Genomic DNA, 24,339 nt, shown 5'->3' with positions numbered 1-24,339 from the left:
GGCCGCCTAATGTAAGCAATTGTGCACAAATATTGTACGATGACTAGCGTTGCCGGTGCTTTTTTCTTAAAGAGTCAGTTCTTGGCACCCATTCCCTACTTGACTCAGCCTAATCTTCAAGAATATTTGTCAAGAACTAAAAAAAATCCAGAAAAGGTTTAACCTCCCCGTCGGGGAATTGAACCCCGGTCTCCCGCGTGACAGGCGGGGATACTGACCACTATACTAACGAGGAGACGTGAGGGCATGAAATGAACAGCTGCTGATGTCTGCACAGCATCCAGCGACCACCTAGCTGGCCTAGGGGGTCTCATTTTCCCCCGTCAAACGGCTTGCCCGATCTAAGGCTAATTTCTTTCTTTTTATCGGCACCAGGCTTAAAACTCAGTTTAAGGCGATAGTTCCGGGCTATGTTTGACTCCAGAGTTGAATCTGTCATCCCGCATTTCCTCAGCAAATCAAGCTACCCATCTCAAGTCTCATGAGCTGAGGACGGCAAAGTCCCTGTGGGCTTAGGACAGTCAAAGAAACCCCTGGGCTGCATGCTAAGCCCCTTTTCGGCTTCACTTTCCGAATCCTGCCCTAGCTTGCGATTAGTTTTTTTCTCACTTCTTGCCCCCATCTCCCACCTTGCCTCATGGTCTCCCCTCCTCTGCGCACCTGACAGTTTGCCTGCCCTTCCACTGCCTGTCTCCAGACTTTCCAAGGAGAAAAGGCAAAGCACTAAAGCGGGCCGGGCAACGGGTCAAGTTCCGCTTTCGGCGACTAGCAGGGAGGTAGCGTGGCCGAGCGGTCTAAGGCGCTGGATTAAGGCTCCAGTCTCTTCGGAGGCGTGGGTTCAAATCCCACCGCTGCCACTTTTCCTGGCCTTGCATTTTAAAGAAGAACGTAACGTTGACCTCTTCCTTCATTAGTGCCACCTCTGTCGCAATGAGCAAGCGGATGGTATGCCACACCCTGCAGGAAAAAGGTTTCGCTTCTGACGTCTTGCTTTTCTGGACATCCAGTCTCAAGTTTCCCATCTGGAACGGCGCTCCCTGCTGCTTTGTGAAGGCTTGCTGCAAGAGCCTTCGAAACCCAGGAGCTCTTGCGTTGAGCTGTGACGCGTCCTGGGAAGACCTCCCGTTGCAGCGGAATGAGCCCCACTTCCAGGGCGTGCTGGTAGCAAATTTCCCACAGCCCACAGGGAGCAAACGATCCCAGGTGTGATGTATCACCAGGAGAGGCTGAGATGAGAGTAAGGGTTCACGCGTGTGCCCGGACCGAGGTTAATGATGGGATTAGAGCTAGGGTTAGATGCAGGGAAAGAGTGAGAGTTATAATTAGGGATAAAGCTAACAGGTGATCATTACTCGTCATGTAACATGATACAAAGGGTCAGAAGAGGAACTGATTCAGGGTTACAATTTGGACTTCGCAGACAACAGGAGCACTAAATGGTGCTGAGGGGGACTCAATAAAGTGGACCGGCCGCCTAATGTAAGCAATTGTGCACAAATATTGTACGATGACTAGCGTTGCCGGTGCTTTTTTCTTAAAGAGTCAGTTCTTGGCACCCATTCCCTACTTGACTCAGCCTAATCTTCAAGAATATTTGTCAAGAACTAAAAAAAATCCAGAAAAGGTTTAACCTCCCCGTCGGGGAATTGAACCCCGGTCTCCCGCGTGACAGGCGGGGATACTGACCACTATACTAACGAGGAGACGTGAGGGCATGAAATGAACAGCTGCTGATGTCTGCACAGCATCCAGCGACCACCTAGCTGGCCTAGGGGGTCTCATTTTCCCCCGTCAAACGGCTTGCCCGATCTAAGGCTAATTTCTTTCTTTTTATCGGCACCAGGCTTAAAACTCAGTTTAAGGCGATAGTTCCGGGCTATGTTTGACTCCAGAGTTGAATCTGTCATCCCGCATTTCCTCAGCAAATCAAGCTACCCATCTCAAGTCTCATGAGCTGAGGACGGCAAAGTCCCTGTGGGCTTAGGACAGTCAAAGAAACCCCTGGGCTGCATGCTAAGCCCCTTTTCGGCTTCACTTTCCGAATCCTGCCCTAGCTTGCGATTAGTTTTTTTCTCACTTCTTGCCCCCATCTCCCACCTTGCCTCATGGTCTCCCCTCCTCTGCGCACCTGACAGTTTGCCTGCCCTTCCACTGCCTGTCTCCAGACTTTCCAAGGAGAAAAGGCAAAGCACTAAAGCGGGCCGGGCAACGGGTCAAGTTCCGCTTTCGGCGACTAGCAGGGAGGTAGCGTGGCCGAGCGGTCTAAGGCGCTGGATTAAGGCTCCAGTCTCTTCGGAGGCGTGGGTTCAAATCCCACCGCTGCCACTTTTCCTGGCCTTGCATTTTAAAGAAGAACGTAACGTTGACCTCTTCCTTCATTAGTGCCACCTCTGTCGCAATGAGCAAGCGGATGGTATGCCACACCCTGCAGGAAAAAGGTTTCGCTTCTGACGTCTTGCTTTTCTGGACATCCAGTCTCAAGTTTCCCATCTGGAACGGCGCTCCCTGCTGCTTTGTGAAGGCTTGCTGCAAGAGCCTTCGAAACCCAGGAGCTCTTGCGTTGAGCTGTGACGCGTCCTGGGAAGACCTCCCGTTGCAGCGGAATGAGCCCCACTTCCAGGGCGTGCTGGTAGCAAATTTCCCACAGCCCACAGGGAGCACACAGGGGTCTCATTTTCCCCCGTCAAACGGCTTGCCCGATCTAAGGCTAATTTCTTTCTTTTTATCGGCTGCCACTTTTCACATCCAGTCTCAAGTTTCCCATCTGGAACGGCGCTCCCTGCTGCTTTGTGAAGGCTTGCTGCAAGAGCCTTCGAAACCCAGGAGCTCTTGCGTTGAGCTGTGACGCGTCCTGGGAAGACCTCCCGTTGCAGCGGAATGAGCCCCACTTCCAGGGCGTGCTGGTAGCAAATTTCCCACAGCCCACAGGGAGCAAACGATCCCAGGTGTGATGTATCACCAGGAGAGGCTGAGATGAGAGTAAGGGTTCACGCGTGTGCCCGGACCGAGGTTAATGATGGGATTAGAGCTAGGGTTAGATGCAGGGAAAGAGTGAGAGTTATAATTAGGGATAAAGCTAACAGGTGATCATTACTCGTCATGTAACATGATACAAAGGGTCAGAAGAGGAACTGATTCAGGGTTACAATTTGGACTTCGCAGACAACAGGAGCACTAAATGGTGCTGAGGGGGACTCAATAAAGTGGACCGGCCGCCTAATGTAAGCAATTGTGCACAAATATTGTACGATGACTAGCGTTGCCGGTGCTTTTTTCTTAAAGAGTCAGTTCTTGGCACCCATTCCCTACTTGACTCAGCCTAATCTTCAAGAATATTTGTCAAGAACTAAAAAAAATCCAGAAAAGGTTTAACCTCCCCGTCGGGGAATTGAACCCCGGTCTCCCGCGTGACAGGCGGGGATACTGACCACTATACTAACGAGGAGACGTGAGGGCATGAAATGAACAGCTGCTGATGTCTGCACAGCATCCAGCGACCACCTAGCTGGCCTAGGGGGTCTCATTTTCCCCCGTCAAACGGCTTGCCCGATCTAAGGCTAATTTCTTTCTTTTTATCGGCACCAGGCTTAAAACTCAGTTTAAGGCGATAGTTCCGGGCTATGTTTGACTCCAGAGTTGAATCTGTCATCCCGCATTTCCTCAGCAAATCAAGCTACCCATCTCAAGTCTCATGAGCTGAGGACGGCAAAGTCCCTGTGGGCTTAGGACAGTCAAAGAAACCCCTGGGCTGCATGCTAAGCCCCTTTTCGGCTTCACTTTCCGAATCCTGCCCTAGCTTGCGATTAGTTTTTTTCTCACTTCTTGCCCCCATCTCCCACCTTGCCTCATGGTCTCCCCTCCTCTGCGCACCTGACAGTTTGCCTGCCCTTCCACTGCCTGTCTCCAGACTTTCCAAGGAGAAAAGGCAAAGCACTAAAGCGGGCCGGGCAACGGGTCAAGTTCCGCTTTCGGCGACTAGCAGGGAGGTAGCGTGGCCGAGCGGTCTAAGGCGCTGGATTAAGGCTCCAGTCTCTTCGGAGGCGTGGGTTCAAATCCCACCGCTGCCACTTTTCCTGGCCTTGCATTTTAAAGAAGAACGTAACGTTGACCTCTTCCTTCATTAGTGCCACCTCTGTCGCAATGAGCAAGCGGATGGTATGCCACACCCTGCAGGAAAAAGGTTTCGCTTCTGACGTCTTGCTTTTCTGGACATCCAGTCTCAAGTTTCCCATCTGGAACGGCGCTCCCTGCTGCTTTGTGAAGGCTTGCTGCAAGAGCCTTCGAAACCCAGGAGCTCTTGCGTTGAGCTGTGACGCGTCCTGGGAAGACCTCCCGTTGCAGCGGAATGAGCCCCACTTCCAGGGCGTGCTGGTAGCAAATTTCCCACAGCCCACAGGGAGCAAACGATCCCAGGTGTGATGTATCACCAGGAGAGGCTGAGATGAGAGTAAGGGTTCACGCGTGTGCCCGGACCGAGGTTAATGATGGGATTAGAGCTAGGGTTAGATGCAGGGAAAGAGTGAGAGTTATAATTAGGGATAAAGCTAACAGGTGATCATTACTCGTCATGTAACATGATACAAAGGGTCAGAAGAGGAACTGATTCAGGGTTACAATTTGGACTTCGCAGACAACAGGAGCACTAAATGGTGCTGAGGGGGACTCAATAAAGTGGACCGGCCGCCTAATGTAAGCAATTGTGCACAAATATTGTACGATGACTAGCGTTGCCGGTGCTTTTTTCTTAAAGAGTCAGTTCTTGGCACCCATTCCCTACTTGACTCAGCCTAATCTTCAAGAATATTTGTCAAGAACTAAAAAAAATCCAGAAAAGGTTTAACCTCCCCGTCGCGGTCTCCCGCGTGACAGGCGGGGATACTGACCACTATACTAACGAGGAGACGTGAGGGCATGAAATGAACAGCTGCTGATGTCTGCACAGCATCCAGCGACCACCTAGCTGGCCTAGGGGGTCTCATTTTCCCCCGTCAAACGGCTTGCCCGATCTAAGGCTAATTTCTTTCTTTTTATCGGCACCAGGCTTAAAACTCAGTTTAAGGCGATAGTTCCGGGCTATGTTTGACTCCAGAGTTGAATCTGTCATCCCGCATTTCCTCAGCAAATCAAGCTACCCATCTCAAGTCTCATGAGCTGAGGACGGCAAAGTCCCTGTGGGCTTAGGACAGTCAAAGAAACCCCTGGGCTGCATGCTAAGCCCCTTTTCGGCTTCACTTTCCGAATCCTGCCCTAGCTTGCGATTAGTTTTTTTCTCACTTCTTGCCCCCATCTCCCACCTTGCCTCATGGTCTCCCCTCCTCTGCGCACCTGACAGTTTGCCTGCCCTTCCACTGCCTGTCTCCAGACTTTCCAAGGAGAAAAGGCAAAGCACTAAAGCGGGCCGGGCAACGGGTCAAGTTCCGCTTTCGGCGACTAGCAGGGAGGTAGCGTGGCCGAGCGGTCTAAGGCGCTGGATTAAGGCTCCAGTCTCTTCGGAGGCGTGGGTTCAAATCCCACCGCTGCCACTTTTCCTGGCCTTGCATTTTAAAGAAGAACGTAACGTTGACCTCTTCCTTCATTAGTGCCACCTCTGTCGCAATGAGCAAGCGGATGGTATGCCACACCCTGCAGGAAAAAGGTTTCGCTTCTGACGTCTTGCTTTTCTGGACATCCAGTCTCAAGTTTCCCATCTGGAACGGCGCTCCCTGCTGCTTTGTGAAGGCTTGCTGCAAGAGCCTTCGAAACCCAGGAGCTCTTGCGTTGAGCTGTGACGCGTCCTGGGAAGACCTCCCGTTGCAGCGGAATGAGCCCCACTTCCAGGGCGTGCTGGTAGCAAATTTCCCACAGCCCACAGGGAGCAAACGATCCCAGGTGTGATGTATCACCAGGAGAGGCTGAGATGAGAGTAAGGGTTCACGCGTGTGCCCGGACCGAGGTTAATGATGGGATTAGAGCTAGGGTTAGATGCAGGGAAAGAGTGAGAGTTATAATTAGGGATAAAGCTAACAGGTGATCATTACTCGTCATGTAACATGATACAAAGGGTCAGAAGAGGAACTGATTCAGGGTTACAATTTGGACTTCGCAGACAACAGGAGCACTAAATGGTGCTGAGGGGGACTCAATAAAGTGGACCGGCCGCCTAATGTAAGCAATTGTGCACAAATATTGTACGATGACTAGCGTTGCCGGTGCTTTTTTCTTAAAGAGTCAGTTCTTGGCACCCATTCCCTACTTGACTCAGCCTAATCTTCAAGAATATTTGTCAAGAACTAAAAAAAATCCAGAAAAGGTTTAACCTCCCCGTCGGGGAATTGAACCCCGGTCTCCCGCGTGACAGGCGGGGATACTGACCACTATACTAACGAGGAGACGTGAGGGCATGAAATGAACAGCTGCTGATGTCTGCACAGCATCCAGCGACCACCTAGCTGGCCTAGGGGGTCTCATTTTCCCCCGTCAAACGGCTTGCCCGATCTAAGGCTAATTTCTTTCTTTTTATCGGCACCAGGCTTAAAACTCAGTTTAAGGCGATAGTTCCGGGCTATGTTTGACTCCAGAGTTGAATCTGTCATCCCGCATTTCCTCAGCAAATCAAGCTACCCATCTCAAGTCTCATGAGCTGAGGACGGCAAAGTCCCTGTGGGCTTAGGACAGTCAAAGAAACCCCTGGGCTGCATGCTAAGCCCCTTTTCGGCTTCACTTTCCGAATCCTGCCCTAGCTTGCGATTAGTTTTTTTCTCACTTCTTGCCCCCATCTCCCACCTTGCCTCATGGTCTCCCCTCCTCTGCGCACCTGACAGTTTGCCTGCCCTTCCACTGCCTGTCTCCAGACTTTCCAAGGAGAAAAGGCAAAGCACTAAAGCGGGCCGGGCAACGGGTCAAGTTCCGCTTTCGGCGACTAGCAGGGAGGTAGCGTGGCCGAGCGGTCTAAGGCGCTGGATTAAGGCTCCAGTCTCTTCGGAGGCGTGGGTTCAAATCCCACCGCTGCCACTTTTCCTGGCCTTGCATTTTAAAGAAGAACGTAACGTTGACCTCTTCCTTCATTAGTGCCACCTCTGTCGCAATGAGCAAGCGGATGGTATGCCACACCCTGCAGGAAAAAGGTTTCGCTTCTGACGTCTTGCTTTTCTGGACATCCAGTCTCAAGTTTCCCATCTGGAACGGCGCTCCCTGCTGCTTTGTGAAGGCTTGCTGCAAGAGCCTTCGAAACCCAGGAGCTCTTGCGTTGAGCTGTGACGCGTCCTGGGAAGACCTCCCGTTGCAGCGGAATGAGCCCCACTTCCAGGGCGTGCTGGTAGCAAATTTCCCACAGCCCACAGGGAGCAAACGATCCCAGGTGTGATGTATCACCAGGAGAGGCTGAGATGAGAGTAAGGGTTCACGCGTGTGCCCGGACCGAGGTTAATGATGGGATTAGAGCTAGGGTTAGATGCAGGGAAAGAGTGAGAGTTATAATTAGGGATAAAGCTAACAGGTGATCATTACTCGTCATGTAACATGATACAAAGGGTCAGAAGAGGAACTGATTCAGGGTTACAATTTGGACTTCGCAGACAACAGGAGCACTAAATGGTGCTGAGGGGGACTCAATAAAGTGGACCGGCCGCCTAATGTAAGCAATTGTGCACAAATATTGTACGATGACTAGCGTTGCCGGTGCTTTTTTCTTAAAGAGTCAGTTCTTGGCACCCATTCCCTACTTGACTCAGCCTAATCTTCAAGAATATTTGTCAAGAACTAAAAAAAATCCAGAAAAGGTTTAACCTCCCCGTCGGGGAATTGAACCCCGGTCTCCCGCGTGACAGGCGGGGATACTGACCACTATACTAACGAGGAGACGTGAGGGCATGAAATGAACAGCTGCTGATGTCTGCACAGCATCCAGCGACCACCTAGCTGGCCTAGGGGGTCTCATTTTCCCCCGTCAAACGGCTTGCCCGATCTAAGGCTAATTTCTTTCTTTTTATCGGCACCAGGCTTAAAACTCAGTTTAAGGCGATAGTTCCGGGCTATGTTTGACTCCAGAGTTGAATCTGTCATCCCGCATTTCCTCAGCAAATCAAGCTACCCATCTCAAGTCTCATGAGCTGAGGACGGCAAAGTCCCTGTGGGCTTAGGACAGTCAAAGAAACCCCTGGGCTGCATGCTAAGCCCCTTTTCGGCTTCACTTTCCGAATCCTGCCCTAGCTTGCGATTAGTTTTTTTCTCACTTCTTGCCCCCATCTCCCACCTTGCCTCATGGTCTCCCCTCCTCTGCGCACCTGACAGTTTGCCTGCCCTTCCACTGCCTGTCTCCAGACTTTCCAAGGAGAAAAGGCAAAGCACTAAAGCGGGCCGGGCAACGGGTCAAGTTCCGCTTTCGGCGACTAGCAGGGAGGTAGCGTGGCCGAGCGGTCTAAGGCGCTGGATTAAGGCTCCAGTCTCTTCGGAGGCGTGGGTTCAAATCCCACCGCTGCCACTTTTCCTGGCCTTGCATTTTAAAGAAGAACGTAACGTTGACCTCTTCCTTCATTAGTGCCACCTCTGTCGCAATGAGCAAGCGGATGGTATGCCACACCCTGCAGGAAAAAGGTTTCGCTTCTGACGTCTTGCTTTTCTGGACATCCAGTCTCAAGTTTCCCATCTGGAACGGCGCTCCCTGCTGCTTTGTGAAGGCTTGCTGCAAGAGCCTTCGAAACCCAGGAGCTCTTGCGTTGAGCTGTGACGCGTCCTGGGAAGACCTCCCGTTGCAGCGGAATGAGCCCCACTTCCAGGGCGTGCTGGTAGCAAATTTCCCACAGCCCACAGGGAGCAAACGATCCCAGGTGTGATGTATCACCAGGAGAGGCTGAGATGAGAGTAAGGGTTCACGCGTGTGCCCGGACCGAGGTTAATGATGGGATTAGAGCTAGGGTTAGATGCAGGGAAAGAGTGAGAGTTATAATTAGGGATAAAGCTAACAGGTGATCATTACTCGTCATGTAACATGATACAAAGGGTCAGAAGAGGAACTGATTCAGGGTTACAATTTGGACTTCGCAGACAACAGGAGCACTAAATGGTGCTGAGGGGGACTCAATAAAGTGGACCGGCCGCCTAATGTAAGCAATTGTGCACAAATATTGTACGATGACTAGCGTTGCCGGTGCTTTTTTCTTAAAGAGTCAGTTCTTGGCACCCATTCCCTACTTGACTCAGCCTAATCTTCAAGAATATTTGTCAAGAACTAAAAAAAATCCAGAAAAGGTTTAACCTCCCCGTCGCGGTCTCCCGCGTGACAGGCGGGGATACTGACCACTATACTAACGAGGAGACGTGAGGGCATGAAATGAACAGCTGCTGATGTCTGCACAGCATCCAGCGACCACCTAGCTGGCCTAGGGGGTCTCATTTTCCCCCGTCAAACGGCTTGCCCGATCTAAGGCTAATTTCTTTCTTTTTATCGGCACCAGGCTTAAAACTCAGTTTAAGGCGATAGTTCCGGGCTATGTTTGACTCCAGAGTTGAATCTGTCATCCCGCATTTCCTCAGCAAATCAAGCTACCCATCTCAAGTCTCATGAGCTGAGGACGGCAAAGTCCCTGTGGGCTTAGGACAGTCAAAGAAACCCCTGGGCTGCATGCTAAGCCCCTTTTCGGCTTCACTTTCCGAATCCTGCCCTAGCTTGCGATTAGTTTTTTTCTCACTTCTTGCCCCCATCTCCCACCTTGCCTCATGGTCTCCCCTCCTCTGCGCACCTGACAGTTTGCCTGCCCTTCCACTGCCTGTCTCCAGACTTTCCAAGGAGAAAAGGCAAAGCACTAAAGCGGGCCGGGCAACGGGTCAAGTTCCGCTTTCGGCGACTAGCAGGGAGGTAGCGTGGCCGAGCGGTCTAAGGCGCTGGATTAAGGCTCCAGTCTCTTCGGAGGCGTGGGTTCAAATCCCACCGCTGCCACTTTTCCTGGCCTTGCATTTTAAAGAAGAACGTAACGTTGACCTCTTCCTTCATTAGTGCCACCTCTGTCGCAATGAGCAAGCGGATGGTATGCCACACCCTGCAGGAAAAAGGTTTCGCTTCTGACGTCTTGCTTTTCTGGACATCCAGTCTCAAGTTTCCCATCTGGAACGGCGCTCCCTGCTGCTTTGTGAAGGCTTGCTGCAAGAGCCTTCGAAACCCAGGAGCTCTTGCGTTGAGCTGTGACGCGTCCTGGGAAGACCTCCCGTTGCAGCGGAATGAGCCCCACTTCCAGGGCGTGCTGGTAGCAAATTTCCCACAGCCCACAGGGAGCAAACGATCCCAGGTGTGATGTATCACCAGGAGAGGCTGAGATGAGAGTAAGGGTTCACGCGTGTGCCCGGACCGAGGTTAATGATGGGATTAGAGCTAGGGTTAGATGCAGGGAAAGAGTGAGAGTTATAATTAGGGATAAAGCTAACAGGTGATCATTACTCGTCATGTAACATGATACAAAGGGTCAGAAGAGGAACTGATTCAGGGTTACAATTTGGACTTCGCAGACAACAGGAGCACTAAATGGTGCTGAGGGGGACTCAATAAAGTGGACCGGCCGCCTAATGTAAGCAATTGTGCACAAATATTGTACGATGACTAGCGTTGCCGGTGCTTTTTTCTTAAAGAGTCAGTTCTTGGCACCCATTCCCTACTTGACTCAGCCTAATCTTCAAGAATATTTGTCAAGAACTAAAAAAAATCCAGAAAAGGTTTAACCTCCCCGTCGGGGAATTGAACCCCGGTCTCCCGCGTGACAGGCGGGGATACTGACCACTATACTAACGAGGAGACGTGAGGGCATGAAATGAACAGCTGCTGATGTCTGCACAGCATCCAGCGACCACCTAGCTGGCCTAGGGGGTCTCATTTTCCCCCGTCAAACGGCTTGCCCGATCTAAGGCTAATTTCTTTCTTTTTATCGGCACCAGGCTTAAAACTCAGTTTAAGGCGATAGTTCCGGGCTATGTTTGACTCCAGAGTTGAATCTGTCATCCCGCATTTCCTCAGCAAATCAAGCTACCCATCTCAAGTCTCATGAGCTGAGGACGGCAAAGTCCCTGTGGGCTTAGGACAGTCAAAGAAACCCCTGGGCTGCATGCTAAGCCCCTTTTCGGCTTCACTTTCCGAATCCTGCCCTAGCTTGCGATTAGTTTTTTTCTCACTTCTTGCCCCCATCTCCCACCTTGCCTCATGGTCTCCCCTCCTCTGCGCACCTGACAGTTTGCCTGCCCTTCCACTGCCTGTCTCCAGACTTTCCAAGGAGAAAAGGCAAAGCACTAAAGCGGGCCGGGCAACGGGTCAAGTTCCGCTTTCGGCGACTAGCAGGGAGGTAGCGTGGCCGAGCGGTCTAAGGCGCTGGATTAAGGCTCCAGTCTCTTCGGAGGCGTGGGTTCAAATCCCACCGCTGCCACTTTTCCTGGCCTTGCATTTTAAAGAAGAACGTAACGTTGACCTCTTCCTTCATTAGTGCCACCTCTGTCGCAATGAGCAAGCGGATGGTATGCCACACCCTGCAGGAAAAAGGTTTCGCTTCTGACGTCTTGCTTTTCTGGACATCCAGTCTCAAGTTTCCCATCTGGAACGGCGCTCCCTGCTGCTTTGTGAAGGCTTGCTGCAAGAGCCTTCGAAACCCAGGAGCTCTTGCGTTGAGCTGTGACGCGTCCTGGGAAGACCTCCCGTTGCAGCGGAATGAGCCCCACTTCCAGGGCGTGCTGGTAGCAAATTTCCCACAGCCCACAGGGAGCAAACGATCCCAGGTGTGATGTATCACCAGGAGAGGCTGAGATGAGAGTAAGGGTTCACGCGTGTGCCCGGACCGAGGTTAATGATGGGATTAGAGCTAGGGTTAGATGCAGGGAAAGAGTGAGAGTTATAATTAGGGATAAAGCTAACAGGTGATCATTACTCGTCATGTAACATGATACAAAGGGTCAGAAGAGGAACTGATTCAGGGTTACAATTTGGACTTCGCAGACAACAGGAGCACTAAATGGTGCTGAGGGGGACTCAATAAAGTGGACCGGCCGCCTAATGTAAGCAATTGTGCACAAATATTGTACGATGACTAGCGTTGCCGGTGCTTTTTTCTTAAAGAGTCAGTTCTTGGCACCCATTCCCTACTTGACTCAGCCTAATCTTCAAGAATATTTGTCAAGAACTAAAAAAAATCCAGAAAAGGTTTAACCTCCCCGTCGGGGAATTGAACCCCGGTCTCCCGCGTGACAGGCGGGGATACTGACCACTATACTAACGAGGAGACGTGAGGGCATGAAATGAACAGCTGCTGATGTCTGCACAGCATCCAGCGACCACCTAGCTGGCCTAGGGGGTCTCATTTTCCCCCGTCAAACGGCTTGCCCGATCTAAGGCTAATTTCTTTCTTTTTATCGGCACCAGGCTTAAAACTCAGTTTAAGGCGATAGTTCCGGGCTATGTTTGACTCCAGAGTTGAATCTGTCATCCCGCATTTCCTCAGCAAATCAAGCTACCCATCTCAAGTCTCATGAGCTGAGGACGGCAAAGTCCCTGTGGGCTTAGGACAGTCAAAGAAACCCCTGGGCTGCATGCTAAGCCCCTTTTCGGCTTCACTTTCCGAATCCTGCCCTAGCTTGCGATTAGTTTTTTTCTCACTTCTTGCCCCCATCTCCCACCTTGCCTCATGGTCTCCCCTCCTCTGCGCACCTGACAGTTTGCCTGCCCTTCCACTGCCTGTCTCCAGACTTTCCAAGGAGAAAAGGCAAAGCACTAAAGCGGGCCGGGCAACGGGTCAAGTTCCGCTTTCGGCGACTAGCAGGGAGGTAGCGTGGCCGAGCGGTCTAAGGCGCTGGATTAAGGCTCCAGTCTCTTCGGAGGCGTGGGTTCAAATCCCACCGCTGCCACTTTTCCTGGCCTTGCATTTTAAAGAAGAACGTAACGTTGACCTCTTCCTTCATTAGTGCCACCTCTGTCGCAATGAGCAAGCGGATGGTATGCCACACCCTGCAGGAAAAAGGTTTCGCTTCTGACGTCTTGCTTTTCTGGACATCCAGTCTCAAGTTTCCCATCTGGAACGGCGCTCCCTGCTGCTTTGTGAAGGCTTGCTGCAAGAGCCTTCGAAACCCAGGAGCTCTTGCGTTGAGCTGTGACGCGTCCTGGGAAGACCTCCCGTTGCAGCGGAATGAGCCCCACTTCCAGGGCGTGCTGGTAGCAAATTTCCCACAGCCCACAGGGAGCAAACGATCCCAGGTGTGATGTATCACCAGGAGAGGCTGAGATGAGAGTAAGGGTTCACGCGTGTGCCCGGACCGAGGTTAATGATGGGATTAGAGCTAGGGTTAGATGCAGGGAAAGAGTGAGAGTTATAATTAGGGATAAAGCTAACAGGTGATCATTACTCGTCATGTAACATGATACAAAGGGTCAGAAGAGGAACTGATTCAGGGTTACAATTTGGACTTCGCAGACAACAGGAGCACTAAATGGTGCTGAGGGGGACTCAATAAAGTGGACCGGCCGCCTAATGTAAGCAATTGTGCACAAATATTGTACGATGACTAGCGTTGCCGGTGCTTTTTTCTTAAAGAGTCAGTTCTTGGCACCCATTCCCTACTTGACTCAGCCTAATCTTCAAGAATATTTGTCAAGAACTAAAAAAAATCCAGAAAAGGTTTAACCTCCCCGTCGCGGTCTCCCGCGTGACAGGCGGGGATACTGACCACTATACTAACGAGGAGACGTGAGGGCATGAAATGAACAGCTGCTGATGTCTGCACAGCATCCAGCGACCACCTAGCTGGCCTAGGGGGTCTCATTTTCCCCCGTCAAACGGCTTGCCCGATCTAAGGCTAATTTCTTTCTTTTTATCGGCACCAGGCTTAAAACTCAGTTTAAGGCGATAGTTCCGGGCTATGTTTGACTCCAGAGTTGAATCTGTCATCCCGCATTTCCTCAGCAAATCAAGCTACCCATCTCAAGTCTCATGAGCTGAGGACGGCAAAGTCCCTGTGGGCTTAGGACAGTCAAAGAAACCCCTGGGCTGCATGCTAAGCCCCTTTTCGGCTTCACTTTCCGAATCCTGCCCTAGCTTGCGATTAGTTTTTTTCTCACTTCTTGCCCCCATCTCCCACCTTGCCTCATGGTCTCCCCTCCTCTGCGCACCTGACAGTTTGCCTGCCCTTCCACTGCCTGTCTCCAGACTTTCCAAGGAGAAAAGGCAAAGCACTAAAGCGGGCCGGGCAACGGGTCAAGTTCCGCTTTCGGCGACTAGCAGGGAGGTAGCGTGGCCGAGCGGTCTAAGGCGCTGGATTAAGGCTCCAGTCTCTTCGGAGGCGTGGGTTCAAATCCCACCGCTGCCACTTTTCCTGGCCTTGCATTTTAAAGAAGAACGTAACGTTGACCTCTTCCTTCATTAGTGCCACCTCTGTCGCAATGAGCAAGCGGATGGTATGCCACACCCTGCAGGAAAAAGGTTTCGCTTCTGACGTCTTGCTTTTCTGGACATCCAGTCTCAAGTTTCCCATCTGGAACGGCGCTCCCTGCTGCTTTGTGAAGGCTTGCTGCAAGAGCCTTCGAAACCCAGGAGCTCTTGCGTTGAGCTGTGACGCGTCCTGGGAAGACCTCCCGTTGCAGCGGAATGAGCCCCACTTCCAGGGCGTGCTGGTAGCAAATTTCCCACAGCCCACAGGGAGCAAACGATCCCAGGTGTGATGTATCACCAGGAGAGGCTGAGATGAGAGTAAGGGTTCACGCGTGTGCCCGGACCGAGGTTAATGATGGGATTAGAGCTAGGGTTAGATGCAGGGAAAGAGTGAGAGTTATAATTAGGGATAAAGCTAACAGGTGATCATTACTCGTCATGTAACATGATACAAAGGGTCAGAAGAGGAACTGATTCAGGGTTACAATTTGGACTTCGCAGACAACAGGAGCACTAAATGGTGCTGAGGGGGACTCAATAAAGTGGACCGGCCGCCTAATGTAAGCAATTGTGCACAAATATTGTACGATGACTAGCGTTGCCGGTGCTTTTTTCTTAAAGAGTCAGTTCTTGGCACCCATTCCCTACTTGACTCAGCCTAATCTTCAAGAATATTTGTCAAGAACTAAAAAAAATCCAGAAAAGGTTTAACCTCCCCGTCGGGGAATTGAACCCCGGTCTCCCGCGTGACAGGCGGGGATACTGACCACTATACTAACGAGGAGACGTGAGGGCATGAAATGAACAGCTGCTGATGTCTGCACAGCATCCAGCGACCACCTAGCTGGCCTAGGGGGTCTCATTTTCCCCCGTCAAACGGCTTGCCCGATCTAAGGCTAATTTCTTTCTTTTTATCGGCACCAGGCTTAAAACTCAGTTTAAGGCGATAGTTCCGGGCTATGTTTGACTCCAGAGTTGAATCTGTCATCCCGCATTTCCTCAGCAAATCAAGCTACCCATCTCAAGTCTCATGAGCTGAGGACGGCAAAGTCCCTGTGGGCTTAGGACAGTCAAAGAAACCCCTGGGCTGCATGCTAAGCCCCTTTTCGGCTTCACTTTCCGAATCCTGCCCTAGCTTGCGATTAGTTTTTTTCTCACTTCTTGCCCCCATCTCCCACCTTGCCTCATGGTCTCCCCTCCTCTGCGCACCTGACAGTTTGCCTGCCCTTCCACTGCCTGTCTCCAGACTTTCCAAGGAGAAAAGGCAAAGCACTAAAGCGGGCCGGGCAACGGGTCAAGTTCCGCTTTCGGCGACTAGCAGGGAGGTAGCGTGGCCGAGCGGTCTAAGGCGCTGGATTAAGGCTCCAGTCTCTTCGGAGGCGTGGGTTCAAATCCCACCGCTGCCACTTTTCCTGGCCTTGCATTTTAAAGAAGAACGTAACGTTGACCTCTTCCTTCATTAGTGCCACCTCTGTCGCAATGAGCAAGCGGATGGTATGCCACACCCTGCAGGAAAAAGGTTTCGCTTCTGACGTCTTGCTTTTCTGGACATCCAGTCTCAAGTTTCCCATCTGGAACGGCGCTCCCTGCTGCTTTGTGAAGGCTTGCTGCAAGAGCCTTCGAAACCCAGGAGCTCTTGCGTTGAGCTGTGACGCGTCCTGGGAAGACCTCCCGTTGCAGCGGAATGAGCCCCACTTCCAGGGCGTGCTGGTAGCAAATTTCCCACAGCCCACAGGGAGCAAACGATCCCAGGTGTGATGTATCACCAGGAGAGGCTGAGATGAGAGTAAGGGTTCACGCGTGTGCCCGGACCGAGGTTAATGATGGGATTAGAGCTAGGGTTAGATGCAGGGAAAGAGTGAGAGTTATAATTAGGGATAAAGCTAACAGGTGATCATTACTCGTCATGTAACATGATACAAAGGGTCAGAAGAGGAACTGATTCAGGGTTACAATTTGGACTTCGCAGACAACAGGAGCACTAAATGGTGCTGAGGGGGACTCAATAAAGTGGACCGGCCGCCTAATGTAAGCAATTGTGCACAAATATTGTACGATGACTAGCGTTGCCGGTGCTTTTTTCTTAAAGAGTCAGTTCTTGGCACCCATTCCCTACTTGACTCAGCCTAATCTTCAAGAATATTTGTCAAGAACTAAAAAAAATCCAGAAAAGGTTTAACCTCCCCGTCGGGGAATTGAACCCCGGTCTCCCGCGTGACAGGCGGGGATACTGACCACTATACTAACGAGGAGACGTGAGGGCATGAAATGAACAGCTGCTGATGTCTGCACAGCATCCAGCGACCACCTAGCTGGCCTAGGGGGTCTCATTTTCCCCCGTCAAACGGCTTGCCCGATCTAAGGCTAATTTCTTTCTTTTTATCGGCACCAGGCTTAAAACTCAGTTTAAGGCGATAGTTCCGGGCTATGTTTGACTCCAGAGTTGAATCTGTCATCCCGCATTTCCTCAGCAAATCAAGCTACCCATCTCAAGTCTCATGAGCTGAGGACGGCAAAGTCCCTGTGGGCTTAGGACAGTCAAAGAAACCCCTGGGCTGCATGCTAAGCCCCTTTTCGGCTTCACTTTCCGAATCCTGCCCTAGCTTGCGATTAGTTTTTTTCTCACTTCTTGCCCCCATCTCCCACCTTGCCTCATGGTCTCCCCTCCTCTGCGCACCTGACAGTTTGCCTGCCCTTCCACTGCCTGTCTCCAGACTTTCCAAGGAGAAAAGGCAAAGCACTAAAGCGGGCCGGGCAACGGGTCAAGTTCCGCTTTCGGCGACTAGCAGGGAGGTAGCGTGGCCGAGCGGTCTAAGGCGCTGGATTAAGGCTCCAGTCTCTTCGGAGGCGTGGGTTCAAATCCCACCGCTGCCACTTTTCCTGGCCTTGCATTTTAAAGAAGAACGTAACGTTGACCTCTTCCTTCATTAGTGCCACCTCTGTCGCAATGAGCAAGCGGATGGTATGCCACACCCTGCAGGAAAAAGGTTTCGCTTCTGACGTCTTGCTTTTCTGGACATCCAGTCTCAAGTTTCCCATCTGGAACGGCGCTCCCTGCTGCTTTGTGAAGGCTTGCTGCAAGAGCCTTCGAAACCCAGGAGCTCTTGCGTTGAGCTGTGACGCGTCCTGGGAAGACCTCCCGTTGCAGCGGAATGAGCCCCACTTCCAGGGCGTGCTGGTAGCAAATTTCCCACAGCCCACAGGGAGCAAACGATTCCAGGTGTGATGTATCACCAGGAGAGGCTGAGATGAGAGTAAGGGTTCACGCGTGTGCCCGGACCGAGGTTAATGATGGGATTAGAGCTAGGGTTAGATGCAGGGAAAGAGTGAGAGTTATAATTAGGGATAAAGCTAACAGGTGATCATTACTCGTCATGTAACATGATACAAAGGGTCAGAAGAGGAACTGATTCAGGGTTACAATTTGGACTTCGCAGACAACAGGAGCACTAAATGGTGCTGAGGGGGACTCAATAAAGTGGACCGGCCGCCTAATGTAAGCAATTGTGCACAAATATTGTACGATGACTAGCGTTGCCGGTGCTTTTTTCTTAAAGAGTCAGTTCTTGGCACCCATTCCCTACTTGACTCAGCCTAATCTTCAAGAATATTTGTCAAGAACTAAAAAAAATCCAGAAAAGGTTTAACCTCCCCGTCGCGGTCTCCCGCGTGACAGGCGGGGATACTGACCACTATACTAACGAGGAGACGTGAGGGCATGAAATGAACAGCTGCTGATGTCTGCACAGCATCCAGCGACCACCTAGCTGGCCTAGGGGGTCTCATTTTCCCCCGTCAAACGGCTTGCCCGATCTAAGGCTAATTTCTTTCTTTTTATCGGCACCAGGCTTAAAACTCAGTTTAAGGCGATAGTTCCGGGCTATGTTTGACTCCAGAGTTGAATCTGTCATCCCGCATTTCCTCAGCAAATCAAGCTACCCATCTCAAGTCTCATGAGCTGAGGACGGCAAAGTCCCTGTGGGCTTAGGACAGTCAAAGAAACCCCTGGGCTGCATGCTAAGCCCCTTTTCGGCTTCACTTTCCGAATCCTGCCCTAGCTTGCGATTAGTTTTTTTCTCACTTCTTGCCCCCATCTCCCACCTTGCCTCATGGTCTCCCCTCCTCTGCGCACCTGACAGTTTGCCTGCCCTTCCACTGCCTGTCTCCAGACTTTCCAAGGAGAAAAGGCAAAGCACTAAAGCGGGCCGGGCAACGGGTCAAGTTCCGCTTTCGGCGACTAGCAGGGAGGTAGCGTGGCCGAGCGGTCTAAGGCGCTGGATTAAGGCTCCAGTCTCTTCGGAGGCGTGGGTTCAAATCCCACCGCTGCCACTTTTCCTGGCCTTGCATTTTAAAGAAGAACGTAACGTTGACCTCTTCCTTCATTAGTGCCACCTCTGTCGCAATGAGCAAGCGGATGGTATGCCACACCCTGCAGGAAAAAGGTTTCGCTTCTGACGTCTTGCTTTTCTGGACATCCAGTCTCAAGTTTCCCATCTGGAACGGCGCTCCCTGCTGCTTTGTGAAGGCTTGCTGCAAGAGCCTTCGAAACCCAGGAGCTCTTGCGTTGAGCTGTGACGCGTCCTGGGAAGACCTCCCGTTGCAGCGGAATGAGCCCCACTTCCAGGGCGTGCTGGTAGCAAATTTCCCACAGCCCACAGGGAGCAAACGATCCCAGGTGTGATGTATCACCAGGAGAGGCTGAGATGAGAGTAAGGGTTCACGCGTGTGCCCGGACCGAGGTTAATGATGGGATTAGAGCTAGGGTTAGATGCAGGGAAAGAGTGAGAGTTATAATTAGGGATAAAGCTAACAGGTGATCATTACTCGTCATGTAACATGATACAAAGGGTCAGAAGAGGAACTGATTCAGGGTTACAATTTGGACTTCGCAGACAACAGGAGCACTAAATGGTGCTGAGGGGGACTCAATAAAGTGGACCGGCCGCCTAATGTAAGCAATTGTGCACAAATATTGTACGATGACTAGCGTTGCCGGTGCTTTTTTCTTAAAGAGTCAGTTCTTGGCACCCATTCCCTACTTGACTCAGCCTAATCTTCAAGAATATTTGTCAAGAACTAAAAAAAATCCAGAAAAGGTTTAACCTCCCCGTCGGGGAATTGAACCCCGGTCTCCCGCGTGACAGGCGGGGATACTGACCACTATACTAACGAGGAGACGTGAGGGCATGAAATGAACAGCTGCTGATGTCTGCACAGCATCCAGCGACCACCTAGCTGGCCTAGGGGGTCTCATTTTCCCCCGTCAAACGGCTTGCCCGATCTAAGGCTAATTTCTTTCTTTTTATCGGCACCAGGCTTAAAACTCAGTTTAAGGCGATAGTTCCGGGCTATGTTTGACTCCAGAGTTGAATCTGTCATCCCGCATTTCCTCAGCAAATCAAGCTACCCATCTCAAGTCTCATGAGCTGAGGACGGCAAAGTCCCTGTGGGCTTAGGACAGTCAAAGAAACCCCTGGGCTGCATGCTAAGCCCCTTTTCGGCTTCACTTTCCGAATCCTGCCCTAGCTTGCGATTAGTTTTTTTCTCACTTCTTGCCCCCATCTCCCACCTTGCCTCATGGTCTCCCCTCCTCTGCGCACCTGACAGTTTGCCTGCCCTTCCACTGCCTGTCTCCAGACTTTCCAAGGAGAAAAGGCAAAGCACTAAAGCGGGCCGGGCAACGGGTCAAGTTCCGCTTTCGGCGACTAGCAGGGAGGTAGCGTGGCCGAGCGGTCTAAGGCGCTGGATTAAGGCTCCAGTCTCTTCGGAGGCGTGGGTTCAAATCCCACCGCTGCCACTTTTCCTGGCCTTGCATTTTAAAGAAGAACGTAACGTTGACCTCTTCCTTCATTAGTGCCACCTCTGTCGCAATGAGCAAGCGGATGGTATGCCACACCCTGCAGGAAAAAGGTTTCGCTTCTGACGTCTTGCTTTTCTGGACATCCAGTCTCAAGTTTCCCATCTGGAACGGCGCTCCCTGCTGCTTTGTGAAGGCTTGCTGCAAGAGCCTTCGAAACCCAGGAGCTCTTGCGTTGAGCTGTGACGCGTCCTGGGAAGACCTCCCGTTGCAGCGGAATGAGCCCCACTTCCAGGGCGTGCTGGTAGCAAATTTCCCACAGCCCACAGGGAGCAAACGATCCCAGGTGTGATGTATCACCAGGAGAGGCTGAGATGAGAGTAAGGGTTCACGCGTGTGCCCGGACCGAGGTTAATGATGGGATTAGAGCTAGGGTTAGATGCAGGGAAAGAGTGAGAGTTATAATTAGGGATAAAGCTAACAGGTGATCATTACTCGTCATGTAACATGATACAAAGGGTCAGAAGAGGAACTGATTCAGGGTTACAATTTGGACTTCGCAGACAACAGGAGCACTAAATGGTGCTGAGGGGGACTCAATAAAGTGGACCGGCCGCCTAATGTAAGCAATTGTGCACAAATATTGTACGATGACTAGCGTTGCCGGTGCTTTTTTCTTAAAGAGTCAGTTCTTGGCACCCATTCCCTACTTGACTCAGCCTAATCTTCAAGAATATTTGTCAAGAACTAAAAAAAATCCAGAAAAGGTTTAACCTCCCCGTCGCGGTCTCCCGCGTGACAGGCGGGGATACTGACCACTATACTAACGAGGAGACGTGAGGGCATGAAATGAACAGCTGCTGATGTCTGCACAGCATCCAGCGACCACCTAGCTGGCCTAGGGGGTCTCATTTTCCCCCGTCAAACGGCTTGCCCGATCTAAGGCTAATTTCTTTCTTTTTATCGGCACCAGGCTTAAAACTCAGTTTAAGGCGATAGTTCCGGGCTATGTTTGACTCCAGAGTTGAATCTGTCATCCCGCATTTCCTCAGCAAATCAAGCTACCCATCTCAAGTCTCATGAGCTGAGGACGGCAAAGTCCCTGTGGGCTTAGGACAGTCAAAGAAACCCCTGGGCTGCATGCTAAGCCCCTTTTCGGCTTCACTTTCCGAATCCTGCCCTAGCTTGCGATTAGTTTTTTTCTCACTTCTTGCCCCCATCTCCCACCTTGCCTCATGGTCTCCCCTCCTCTGCGCACCTGACAGTTTGCCTGCCCTTCCACTGCCTGTCTCCAGACTTTCCAAGGAGAAAAGGCAAAGCACTAAAGCGGGCCGGGCAACGGGTCAAGTTCCGCTTTCGGCGACTAGCAGGGAGGTAGCGTGGCCGAGCGGTCTAAGGCGCTGGATTAAGGCTCCAGTCTCTTCGGAGGCGTGGGTTCAAATCCCACCGCTGCCACTTTTCCTGGCCTTGCATTTTAAAGAAGAACGTAACGTTGACCTCTTCCTTCATTAGTGCCACCTCTGTCGCAATGAGCAAGCGGATGGTATGCCACACCCTGCAGGAAAAAGGTTTCGCTTCTGACGTCTTGCTTTTCTGGACATCCAGTCTCAAGTTTCCCATCTGGAACGGCGCTCCCTGCTGCTTTGTGAAGGCTTGCTGCAAGAGCCTTCGAAACCCAGGAGCTCTTGCGTTGAGCTGTGACGCGTCCTGGGAAGACCTCCCGTTGCAGCGGAATGAGCCCCACTTCCAGGGCGTGCTGGTAGCAAATTTCCCACAGCCCACAGGGAGCAAACGATCCCAGGTGTGATGTATCACCAGGAGAGGCTGAGATGAGAGTAGGGGTTCACGCGTGTGCCCGGACCGAGGTTAATGATGGGATTAGAGCTAGGGTTAGATGCAGGGAAAGAGTGAGAGTTATAATTAGGGATAAAGCTAACAGGTGATCATTACTCGTCATGTAACATGATACAAAGGGTCAGAAGAGGAACTGATTCAGGGTTACAATTTGGACTTCGCAGACAACAGGAGCACTAAATGGTGCTGAGGGGGACTCAATAAAGTGGACCGGCCGCCTAATGTAAGCAATTGTGCACAAATATTGTACGATGACTAGCGTTGCCGGTGCTTTTTTCTTAAAGAGTCAGTTCTTGGCACCCATTCCCTACTTGACTCAGCCTAATCTTCAAGAATATTTGTCAAGAACTAAAAAAAATCCAGAAAAGGTTTAACCTCCCCGTCGGGGAATTGAACCCCGGTCTCCCGCGTGACAGGCGGGGATACTGACCACTATACTAACGAGGAGACGTGAGGGCATGAAATGAACAGCTGCTGATGTCTGCACAGCATCCAGCGACCACCTAGCTGGCCTAGGGGGTCTCATTTTCCCCCGTCAAACGGCTTGCCCGATCTAAGGCTAATTTCTTTCTTTTTATCGGCACCAGGCTTAAAACTCAGTTTAAGGCGATAGTTCCGGGCTATGTTTGACTCCAGAGTTGAATCTGTCATCCCGCATTTCCTCAGCAAATCAAGCTACCCATCTCAAGTCTCATGAGCTGAGGACGGCAAAGTCCCTGTGGGCTTAGGACAGTCAAAGAAACCCCTGGGCTGCATGCTAAGCCCCTTTTCGGCTTCACTTTCCGAATCCTGCCCTAGCTTGCGATTAGTTTTTTTCTCACTTCTTGCCCCCATCTCCCACCTTGCCTCATGGTCTCCCCTCCTCTGCGCACCTGACAGTTTGCCTGCCCTTCCACTGCCTGTCTCCAGACTTTCCAAGGAGAAAAGGCAAAGCACTAAAGCGGGCCGGGCAACGGGTCAAGTTCCGCTTTCGGCGACTAGCAGGGAGGTAGCGTGGCCGAGCGGTCTAAGGCGCTGGATTAAGGCTCCAGTCTCTTCGGAGGCGTGGGTTCAAATCCCACCGCTGCCACTTTTCCTGGCCTTGCATTTTAAAGAAGAACGTAACGTTGACCTCTTCCTTCATTAGTGCCACCTCTGTCGCAATGAGCAAGCGGATGGTATGCCACACCCTGCAGGAAAAAGGTTTCGCTTCTGACGTCTTGCTTTTCTGGACATCCAGTCTCAAGTTTCCCATCTGGAACGGCGCTCCCTGCTGCTTTGTGAAGGCTTGCTGCAAGAGCCTTCGAAACCCAGGAGCTCTTGCGTTGAGCTGTGACGCGTCCTGGGAAGACCTCCCGTTGCAGCGGAATGAGCCCCACTTCCAGGGCGTGCTGGTAGCAAATTTCCCACAGCCCACAGGGAGCAAACGATCCCAGGTGTGATGTATCACCAGGAGAGGCTGAGATGAGAGTAAGGGTTCACGCGTGTGCCCGGACCGAGGTTAATGATGGGATTAGAGCTAGGGTTAGATGCAGGGAAAGAGTGAGAGTTATAATTAGGGATAAAGCTAACAGGTGATCATTACTCGTCATGTAACATGATACAAAGGGTCAGAAGAGGAACTGATTCAGGGTTACAATTTGGACTTCGCAGACAACAGGAGCACTAAATGGTGCTGAGGGGGACTCAATAAAGTGGACCGGCCGCCTAATGTAAGCAATTGTGCACAAATATTGTACGATGACTAGCGTTGCCGGTGCTTTTTTCTTAAAGAGTCAGTTCTTGGCACCCATTCCCTACTTGACTCAGCCTAATCTTCAAGAATATTTGTCAAGAACTAAAAAAAATCCAGAAAAGGTTTAACCTCCCCGTCGCGGTCTCCCGCGTGACAGGCGGGGATACTGACCACTATACTAACGAGGAGACGTGAGGGCATGAAATGAACAGCTGCTGATGTCTGCACAGCATCCAGCGACCACCTAGCTGGCCTAGGGGGTCTCATTTTCCCCCGTCAAACGGCTTGCCCGATCTAAGGCTAATTTCTTTCTTTTTATCGGCACCAGGCTTAAAACTCAGTTTAAGGCGATAGTTCCGGGCTATGTTTGACTCCAGAGTTGAATCTGTCATCCCGCATTTCCTCAGCAAATCAAGCTACCCATCTCAAGTCTCATGAGCTGAGGACGGCAAAGTCCCTGTGGGCTTAGGACAGTCAAAGAAACCCCTGGGCTGCATGCTAAGCCCCTTTTCGGCTTCACTTTCCGAATCCTGCCCTAGCTTGCGATTAGTTTTTTTCTCACTTCTTGCCCCCATCTCCCACCTTGCCTCATGGTCTCCCCTCCTCTG

The 24,339-nt window shown here is 51.4% G+C and overlaps 27 non-coding genes across 27 annotated transcripts; 16 read left to right on the top strand and 11 right to left on the bottom strand.

The window, feature by feature from the left end:
- Window positions 1–163: 163 nt before the first annotated feature.
- TRNAD-GUC (transfer RNA aspartic acid (anticodon GUC)) lies at window positions 164–235 on the bottom strand. The gene has a single exon. It is a non-coding gene; the product is annotated as a tRNA-Asp (tRNA).
- A 540-nt stretch (window positions 236–775) lies between these two features.
- TRNAL-AAG (transfer RNA leucine (anticodon AAG)) lies at window positions 776–857 on the top strand. The gene has a single exon. It is a non-coding gene; the product is annotated as a tRNA-Leu (tRNA).
- Window positions 858–1,631: 774 nt separating this feature from the next.
- TRNAD-GUC (transfer RNA aspartic acid (anticodon GUC)) lies at window positions 1,632–1,703 on the bottom strand. Its single transcript has one exon. It is a non-coding gene; the product is annotated as a tRNA-Asp (tRNA).
- Window positions 1,704–2,243: 540 nt separating this feature from the next.
- Window positions 2,244–2,325, top strand: TRNAL-AAG (transfer RNA leucine (anticodon AAG)). Its single transcript has one exon. It is a non-coding gene; the product is annotated as a tRNA-Leu (tRNA).
- Window positions 2,326–3,373: 1,048 nt separating this feature from the next.
- TRNAD-GUC (transfer RNA aspartic acid (anticodon GUC)) lies at window positions 3,374–3,445 on the bottom strand. The gene has a single exon. It is a non-coding gene; the product is annotated as a tRNA-Asp (tRNA).
- A 540-nt stretch (window positions 3,446–3,985) lies between these two features.
- TRNAL-AAG (transfer RNA leucine (anticodon AAG)) lies at window positions 3,986–4,067 on the top strand. Its single transcript has one exon. It is a non-coding gene; the product is annotated as a tRNA-Leu (tRNA).
- Window positions 4,068–5,440: 1,373 nt separating this feature from the next.
- Window positions 5,441–5,522, top strand: TRNAL-AAG (transfer RNA leucine (anticodon AAG)). The gene has a single exon. It is a non-coding gene; the product is annotated as a tRNA-Leu (tRNA).
- A 774-nt stretch (window positions 5,523–6,296) lies between these two features.
- Window positions 6,297–6,368, bottom strand: TRNAD-GUC (transfer RNA aspartic acid (anticodon GUC)). The gene has a single exon. It is a non-coding gene; the product is annotated as a tRNA-Asp (tRNA).
- A 540-nt stretch (window positions 6,369–6,908) lies between these two features.
- Window positions 6,909–6,990, top strand: TRNAL-AAG (transfer RNA leucine (anticodon AAG)). Its single transcript has one exon. It is a non-coding gene; the product is annotated as a tRNA-Leu (tRNA).
- Window positions 6,991–7,764: 774 nt separating this feature from the next.
- TRNAD-GUC (transfer RNA aspartic acid (anticodon GUC)) lies at window positions 7,765–7,836 on the bottom strand. The gene has a single exon. It is a non-coding gene; the product is annotated as a tRNA-Asp (tRNA).
- Window positions 7,837–8,376: 540 nt separating this feature from the next.
- Window positions 8,377–8,458, top strand: TRNAL-AAG (transfer RNA leucine (anticodon AAG)). The gene has a single exon. It is a non-coding gene; the product is annotated as a tRNA-Leu (tRNA).
- Window positions 8,459–9,831: 1,373 nt separating this feature from the next.
- On the top strand, window positions 9,832–9,913 carry TRNAL-AAG (transfer RNA leucine (anticodon AAG)). Its single transcript has one exon. It is a non-coding gene; the product is annotated as a tRNA-Leu (tRNA).
- A 774-nt stretch (window positions 9,914–10,687) lies between these two features.
- TRNAD-GUC (transfer RNA aspartic acid (anticodon GUC)) lies at window positions 10,688–10,759 on the bottom strand. Its single transcript has one exon. It is a non-coding gene; the product is annotated as a tRNA-Asp (tRNA).
- Window positions 10,760–11,299: 540 nt separating this feature from the next.
- TRNAL-AAG (transfer RNA leucine (anticodon AAG)) lies at window positions 11,300–11,381 on the top strand. Its single transcript has one exon. It is a non-coding gene; the product is annotated as a tRNA-Leu (tRNA).
- Window positions 11,382–12,155: 774 nt separating this feature from the next.
- Window positions 12,156–12,227, bottom strand: TRNAD-GUC (transfer RNA aspartic acid (anticodon GUC)). The gene has a single exon. It is a non-coding gene; the product is annotated as a tRNA-Asp (tRNA).
- A 540-nt stretch (window positions 12,228–12,767) lies between these two features.
- Window positions 12,768–12,849, top strand: TRNAL-AAG (transfer RNA leucine (anticodon AAG)). Its single transcript has one exon. It is a non-coding gene; the product is annotated as a tRNA-Leu (tRNA).
- A 1,373-nt stretch (window positions 12,850–14,222) lies between these two features.
- On the top strand, window positions 14,223–14,304 carry TRNAL-AAG (transfer RNA leucine (anticodon AAG)). Its single transcript has one exon. It is a non-coding gene; the product is annotated as a tRNA-Leu (tRNA).
- Window positions 14,305–15,078: 774 nt separating this feature from the next.
- TRNAD-GUC (transfer RNA aspartic acid (anticodon GUC)) lies at window positions 15,079–15,150 on the bottom strand. The gene has a single exon. It is a non-coding gene; the product is annotated as a tRNA-Asp (tRNA).
- A 540-nt stretch (window positions 15,151–15,690) lies between these two features.
- Window positions 15,691–15,772, top strand: TRNAL-AAG (transfer RNA leucine (anticodon AAG)). Its single transcript has one exon. It is a non-coding gene; the product is annotated as a tRNA-Leu (tRNA).
- A 774-nt stretch (window positions 15,773–16,546) lies between these two features.
- Window positions 16,547–16,618, bottom strand: TRNAD-GUC (transfer RNA aspartic acid (anticodon GUC)). The gene has a single exon. It is a non-coding gene; the product is annotated as a tRNA-Asp (tRNA).
- A 540-nt stretch (window positions 16,619–17,158) lies between these two features.
- TRNAL-AAG (transfer RNA leucine (anticodon AAG)) lies at window positions 17,159–17,240 on the top strand. Its single transcript has one exon. It is a non-coding gene; the product is annotated as a tRNA-Leu (tRNA).
- Window positions 17,241–18,613: 1,373 nt separating this feature from the next.
- On the top strand, window positions 18,614–18,695 carry TRNAL-AAG (transfer RNA leucine (anticodon AAG)). The gene has a single exon. It is a non-coding gene; the product is annotated as a tRNA-Leu (tRNA).
- A 774-nt stretch (window positions 18,696–19,469) lies between these two features.
- On the bottom strand, window positions 19,470–19,541 carry TRNAD-GUC (transfer RNA aspartic acid (anticodon GUC)). The gene has a single exon. It is a non-coding gene; the product is annotated as a tRNA-Asp (tRNA).
- A 540-nt stretch (window positions 19,542–20,081) lies between these two features.
- On the top strand, window positions 20,082–20,163 carry TRNAL-AAG (transfer RNA leucine (anticodon AAG)). Its single transcript has one exon. It is a non-coding gene; the product is annotated as a tRNA-Leu (tRNA).
- Window positions 20,164–21,536: 1,373 nt separating this feature from the next.
- TRNAL-AAG (transfer RNA leucine (anticodon AAG)) lies at window positions 21,537–21,618 on the top strand. The gene has a single exon. It is a non-coding gene; the product is annotated as a tRNA-Leu (tRNA).
- Window positions 21,619–22,392: 774 nt separating this feature from the next.
- TRNAD-GUC (transfer RNA aspartic acid (anticodon GUC)) lies at window positions 22,393–22,464 on the bottom strand. The gene has a single exon. It is a non-coding gene; the product is annotated as a tRNA-Asp (tRNA).
- Window positions 22,465–23,004: 540 nt separating this feature from the next.
- Window positions 23,005–23,086, top strand: TRNAL-AAG (transfer RNA leucine (anticodon AAG)). The gene has a single exon. It is a non-coding gene; the product is annotated as a tRNA-Leu (tRNA).
- Window positions 23,087–24,339: the final 1,253 nt, after the last annotated feature.

The sequence above is a fragment of the Ambystoma mexicanum genome, unplaced genomic scaffold (genome assembly GCF_040938575.1).
Source record: "Ambystoma mexicanum isolate Mex_15411 unplaced genomic scaffold, UKY_AmexF1_1 Mex_scaf20, whole genome shotgun sequence".
Taxonomy (NCBI): Eukaryota; Metazoa; Chordata; class Amphibia; order Caudata; family Ambystomatidae; genus Ambystoma; species Ambystoma mexicanum.
The sequence above is the reverse complement of the archived record's forward strand: the minus strand, read 5'-3'. Positions and strand labels throughout refer to the sequence as shown.